The sequence below is a fragment of the Chelonoidis abingdonii genome, chromosome 1 (assembly GCF_003597395.2).
Source record: "Chelonoidis abingdonii isolate Lonesome George chromosome 1, CheloAbing_2.0, whole genome shotgun sequence".
Taxonomy (NCBI): Eukaryota; Metazoa; Chordata; order Testudines; family Testudinidae; genus Chelonoidis; species Chelonoidis abingdonii.
Genome location: NC_133769.1, coordinates 116,106,594 through 116,113,693, shown reverse-complemented (window position 1 = coordinate 116,113,693; position 7,100 = coordinate 116,106,594).

The following is a 7,100-nucleotide window of genomic DNA, read 5'->3' as shown; positions in this document are numbered from 1 at the left end:
ACAGCGTTAAATCGATTTAATGGCCATTAAACCGATTTAAACGTGTAGTGTAGACCAGGCCTTAGACGTTAACTTAGGTCTGTTGTGGTCAGAGCTGATGCCATAAGATGTGGGCAGAATGGTAATTAGAATCCCTTTCCCCTGGAACAGTGTCAGCTGTGACTTTATGCAAGGTGCTACATATGGTTGCCTACAGGGGACAAGAAGGATTTTTACACAATTGAGACATCAGCGACTGGTCACAGCTGGAGACAGGACACCAGACAGGGTGGACTGGTGTGTTGAGGAGGTGCGCAGAAGCCTCTTTCATTGGCTGTCTGCCGTGCATTCAGAGGTGTGATTGCTGCTCGGGCAGACATAACTGCACGAGCTGTAATCTACCTAGCACAGCTAAAAATAGCAATGAGGATGCAGTGGAATGGATTACTTCACATGTTCCTAGCCTGCACTGGAGCCTGTACCACCATGGCTTCATGGCTAGTTTTAGCTGTGCTAGGTACTGGTGGATTACAGCTAGCGTGGATATGTCTGTCCAAGCTGCAATATCACCTCCACCTGCAGTGTAGAGATCTTAGGTGCATGGCTGGTTCTTGCTCACATACTCAGGGTCACACTGATCACCAGAATTGGAGTTGGGAAGGAATTTCCCCCCAGGTCAGACTGGCAGGGACCCTCGAGGGGTTTTGTCTTCCTCTGCAACATGGGCATGGAACACCTAGTAGCATCATCTGGGCATGTTTTCTCCTCTAATCAATTCCCTGCCCTCACAGGGGCCTCAGGAATTGGTAGTGTCTCTGTATCCACTGTTCTCTGCCTATGACACACAACAGTGTGCTCTCCTGAGGACTGAAATGCTTTGGCTGAACTAAAGTCTTTGGGCTCAACTTAGGGGAATCTGAGTGAAGTATAGTGGCCTGTTATATATGGGAGCTCAGACTGGGTGACTTGTGGTCCTTTCTTGCCTGAAACTCTGGTAAATTCCAAAGGGCTGAACAAATCTTTACTTCAGAAGGATTCTTATGAGTCGTCAACATGAGAGCACCTCAACAACAGGGTCAGGGCCCTCTGACTTCAGTCCCTGGGGTGGATTGTGTGCAAGGAAAAGGCCCATAATTTATCAGCAGATGGTGGCAGCATTCACCCTCTTTCGGAGTGGTGGGTTGCAACAAGTGGGCCTGGGAAGCCTGATTTCTGGCATCCAGAGCAAAAGCACCAATTTTCCGTTTCCCAGAATTGCTCATGGGACCATGAAGCATTTTGATTCATTTACAGGATTTTATTTGCATGTGGGACCTGTGGCCAGACTCCGTTGTAATCCCTGGCAAGTTGCCATTTAAAGCCCCAACCGATGACTTGGATTTCTGAAAAGACTCTGTTACTGTTCCTGTATATGGGCGAAGGGCTGGTCTGGTTGTTCAAGCACAGGACTGGGAGGTAGATGATCTGGGTTCAGTTCCTGACTTTGGCACAGGTTTTGTGCAGCCTCGAGCAAGTCTTGTAACCTTACTGTCCCTCAGCTTCTCCCATTTGTGTTAGAGAGAGTAATACTTCCCTACATTGCAGTGCTGGTATTAGAGTCAATACCTGAAAGTACTTTGAAATCTATGGAAAGGCCCTTATGGAAAAGACCCATAGAATTTAATAGAGATGTTACCAATAGGATTCCATATGAAATTAGTACAGACCTATAAAAATGACACTGAAAACCAATGGGATTTAATAGAGAATGAAATCCTTTCCGTAGGGTTCTTAGATGTTTTTGTTTTTCAATCTGCTGAAGAATGCAGTTGCAGGGATACTATTCTCCACTGAATTTTATAGGATTGTTCCAAAAAAAAGAAAAATCTATAGAGATTTTCATTTTCCATTGATCTCTGTAGGGTTTTCCTGTGCAAGTTACTATTAATATAAATATTACTCCTGTGTAATGTCCAGTGAGTTGTATTTAATCAAAGAGGGAGTCCAGAGGTCCATGGAAAGGGTCTAGTTCAGTCTGCTTAATCAAAATAGTCTTTTTTTTCCAGTGACTAGGACACATGGACAAAGCCAGCTCATTGCTGGGGTGAAATGTCCTAGCTGCTCTAAGTTCCCCCAAAAGGCAAAGTGATGATGCAGCACGTAAGTTAAATGTGAATGCTCTTGATAAAGACTCTTGGAACTGAAATCAATCTACAGGGTCATTATAAAAGAACCAGTAAAACAAGGCACATGAATTTAGCATAACTCTCGGAAACCAAGAAGCCCAGCTGGGATCTACGCTGTATACCGAGTCTAAGGCAGGGGATTGAGTTTGAACTGATCATATTTGAAATTCTCTCTCCAGACCTCCAGTTCCAAAAGTCTGTGCATTGCTTTTCTCTAAGGCAACTTGAGTCTCCCAGCCTGAGCAGGGTAGGAATATGCACCAGAATTTAGCATATGCAGTTTAAGCACTCACGTTGGTCCAACTCTGCTGCCATTGAAATCAACAGAAACTTTACCATTACGCCTGCCTGCTCCACCTGGGGAGACGTGTATGTTATATTAGCTCACAGGCACGCAAAGACTTTGAATACCCCACTCATGAAGTCCTTAATCGGACACTTGCCCTGCAAAGTGAATTTAATAGTTTGGGAAGATGGGGCGAATACAGAGAGCCGTGTCTCTTCTGTTACGCGTTCTTTAAAATTAGAGGTTTGCATAAAAAATTAAGAGGCTAATAAGATTGTGAATTGCCTCAGCAATCCCTGGAAAGAGGTCAGACCCTTCTTTTCTATCTGATCTTAAAAAGAAATCTATTCTCTTTTTCTCCTCCCCCTCCCATCAGCACTTGCATCAGTGATGCCTGGGGAAAAATCTGGAGTTCCTTTAACCAGAAGAAGAGGCGGTGATGGTGATACAATATGGAAAATAAACGAGAACATCACCCCACCTCCAGTGCTTCCCCATCTGTTGTTTCTTTTGTTGACTGGAGTTCTGCTGTTTGTGCTAGATCTGCTTCTGGGCCCAAGGAGGGGGATTTTTCCAAAACTGACCCCTCTTTTGGCTATTCTAAATATGATGCAATTTCCCCAAGGGTTTCTTAGGTTGCAGAAAGGATCATGTGACATCTGTGACTTCAGATAGTGAGAGAGGTGAATGCGGGGGGTACCCCCCAGCCAGCATTAGGTGGGGTATCTTCTTAGGCAGCACTAAGAAGAAATTTAAAAAATGCAGAGTCCTGAGTACAGGGGTAAGGATGAACTGCTTGGCAACATTGCAGGATCCTGCCAGACAGAGATCCACCGCCATGTTGTTAAGACTGTCACCTAGATGCTTGTGTGAATGAGCATTTCAGTGGAGAAAATGATGGGTGTTTGACAACCAAGACAATGTGTCATTGATCTGCAATCCAGGGATTCTCTGTACCAGCCTCCTTTTGGAGCACCAGGCACAGCCGTGGTACGGGGAAGTGTATCTGGGGGAGGTATGGTATAACTACTTGTGAAGGGACTATACCAGGTGATTCAGAGTCTCCGCCCATCCCTTGTTCCATCTTAGCTGTTCACAGTCTCACCACTTTGTCAGCAGGTGTCACAAGCAACCCCAATTTGAATGTCCTCCCAGATCCACATTGTTCTTTGCACCCTCACAGCCTGTGTAGTCCAGGTATCTGCTGGTCTCCTGAACCTATGTCTTGTTCCAACAGGTTCATCTCCTGTTCACCCAAGCATGGAGAGAATAGATGCCCAAGACTTCGCCGTACTCTTTCTTCTGGGGCCCTCTCTTCCATGTCCCTAGCAGAGCAAATGTCTGTTACAGAATCACCCAGGCCAACTGTCAGCAGATGTCTCCATTATCTACATGCCCCCGCATACAGACACCTCTTCTACTGCTATCACTGAGATCTTTGAGGCTCCGTCTGCCTTCTCTCCATCTCAGTCTGTGTCCCTACTTTTTGGTGCAGTGCAATAGATGATTCACCTCATCACATCCATCCTGAAGCGGAGAGAACTTGACAGCCCTTCTCCACCCAAACTAGTGCAAAAGGCTGTGAAAGATGTGCTCCCACAGGGGAAAGCACTGGCATGGAATCCCAGCTTGTGAATCTTTTGTTGACTTTGTGACATCTCCTGGCCAGTATTCAGGATGATGGATGCATGGAAAATGTGAGCCAGTCACTCAGCTAGTTTCTGGGATATGGTGAGCAATACATGGGCAACCCCTCCCCCCGCCAAACAAACAAAACCAAAACCAAAGCCTCATAGGAGGGATGGAGAGTTTAGGACAGGGATAGCAACCTATGGCACGGGTGCCGAAGTTGACATGCAAGCTAATTTTCAGTGGCACTCACACTGCCTGGGTCCTGGCCACCAGTCCAGGGGGCTCTGCATTTTATTTTAATTTTAAATGAAGCTTCTTAAACATTTTAAAAACCTTATTTACTTTACATACAACAATAGTTTAGTTATATATTATAGACTTAGAGAAAGACCTTCTAAAAACATTAAAATGTATTACAGCACACGAAACCTTAAATTAGAGTGAATAAATGAAGACTTGGCACACCACTTCTGAAAGGTTGCCGACCCCTGGTTTAGGATAAGAAATGTGGATCTACTACAAATGTGTGTGTCACTTCAACAAGGCATGGCGAGTACATCCAATTACAGTTTTCACTGTGTAAGGAAAGACCAAGCCTGTTTTCAGTTCAGTGGAAGCCCAAGTAGCAACATTGTGGACTTAGTTACAATTTTGGTAAGAACTGAGGTTGGAAGGACATTGCCAAGATTTTTGGCCAGGATTTTTTGGTCTAACTTAATTAGTGCATGGGGGTGATAGATGATGTCATTAGTCTTCTTTCCCTGCTGAAGAATTCAGGGCAGATGCGGCGTTTCAGGAAGACAGGAGCCCCAGGGAGGTGATATCAGACAGAATTCATCCTCATCTAATGGGATGTTGGACATCTTGGGGAAAAGAACTGAAAGAACTGCTCTGAGCTGTGTGGAATTCTTGGAGATATATCTGTGTAACTCGTACTGCGCTGCTGAACTTCTAAGGCATCAGTCTGTGTGCACAGCTGTCATTTTGCGAAGCAGAGTAGATGTAGCATGTTCTACGGAAGACGTGCACTGTGTTCTCTGACTGAGATTTCACTACTTGTTGCTTCCCTTGATTCAGGCTGGAAAGAAATACCAGGACCACTCAATTCTAGAGCTGTCATGGCTTTGGAAGCCCTGTGTGTGTGTGCGTGCGTTACCACTTGATCTCAAAATCTAGAAGTTTTCTATTAAGGGTGTGAGTTTTGCAGGAGGGGAAGAAAATGCAGCATATTCAAAAATAAGCTTCTGTGCTTTGTGGCACTGTCAGAATTGCTAGCAGATAAGATATTACGGAAAAAAACAAATTCCTGGGAAATATCATGAATGATCCCAATATCTCTTGCATTGCGGATCAAAGCAATTAGGCGACCAGCTGTGTTGCTCCTCAGGTGAACCATTATTTCCCCAGCTTTATTAGCAAAAGCATGAATGCAGGACTCTTGCTAATCGATTACAATGACAGCTTTTCTTGAAGGAGGGAACTGTGGTAGGGGACGTGTGTGTATGTGTGTGTGCGTGTATTGGCTTCAGGGGTACAGATCATGTGCAGGGAAAATGATACAGCTGTGTACAAGGGTTAGCCAGGGCTCGACCCCCTTTGGGGCGGCGGGGAGCCACACAGGCTTACTACACACAGTTGATGTTCGGGGGAATTAGTCCGTCTGTGGGGGTCTCCCTCAGCAGCCCTTGCAGCAACTGGAATAAGCACCATAAACCCTGGCCCAGGGTTAGGGCTGGGAGCAATAATCAGACACTCAGGCCCTTGCGGCAGGAGCCGAGCAGGGGCAGTATAAACAGTAGCAATAAGCCTAGGTGCTGAGTCAGGGCGGGGCAACAATGAGTCAGGAGCTCAGGCCCTCAGGCAGGGCTGAGCAGTGACCGTATATGGTATAAGCAGTAATGTGTCAGGAGCTCAGGCAGAGCTGAGCAATGAGAGTAGGCCCAAGCCTCCAAAGGGCCTAGGAGAGGGGGAGTCTGCCACCTACGAGTTGGGCGGTAGGGGGGGATGCGCCCCACCCACTCCACTGTGTCCCAGCCTGAGACCCTAGCAGTGGCAGAAGACCCGTTGCTGTGTCAGTGGGGATCCTGGCTGCAACACACTCTGACATGGGCTCTGGCAGTGCTGCAGCCAGACTAGGGTCGGCTGCCCCTGGGCTACTTCCAAACTCCCCCTCGGGTAGTACCTGGTTCAGGGTGTTATCCTCTGGGGGGTCCAGCACCGTGGGTTCGTCGGGGTAGTGGGCGAGTGGCAGGTCCGGCAACTCCTCCGGATAGCGAGGGCAGGTCAGGCCAGTCTTGGCCTGCACCTTGGGCCACGGGGGGTTTCCCAGGCACAGGCGAGGCTAGAGACGTCTGGCCTCCTCAGCTGCTGGGCCTCTAGTGAGCTCTGAGGGCGAGCTTTTATACTTCCGGGTCGTCGCCTGACCCTCTGAGGGGGCGGGCTTAGAGCTCCCTAGCTCCGCCTCACTACAAGCTACATTTTGGTTCTTAGCAGGTGATTGTTTAGGTGGGGAATGTCTGTCAAGCAGAGTGTTCCGTGAAACAGGCCTCTCCTTGGATGGTGAACATTTGGCTCTGATTCTCCCCGTTAGGTTCCTAGTGCCCCAGAACAACCTCCTGTGCTCCCCATTAGTGAACATTAGCTGCCAGCAACATCTGGCTGGTTTTGACTGTGGCTTGGCTCCCAAGAGAACTGCCCCCTTCCTTCTGGAAAGGAGACTGAATTTGTTCCCAGCTTTTGCTTAAAGGCACTATGATGCACATAAGAAAGGATTACAATACAACTGTGTGGAGTGGTCACAATTTCAGATATCTCTTGCTCAGGGCTGGTGCAACCATTTAGGCGAACTAGGCGGTTGCCTAGGGCGCCAAGATTTGGGGGTGCCAAAAAGCCGCAGCCCGGGGCATCCCCTGGGTCAGGGAGCTGCCGTGGCGTCCTGGGGCGTCCCCCGGGTCAGGGAGCCGCCGCGGCGGCCCGGCAGCCCGGGGCGTCCCCCGGGTCTCAGCGGTGGTCTGGTGGAGCGGAGGAAGAAAGAGGAC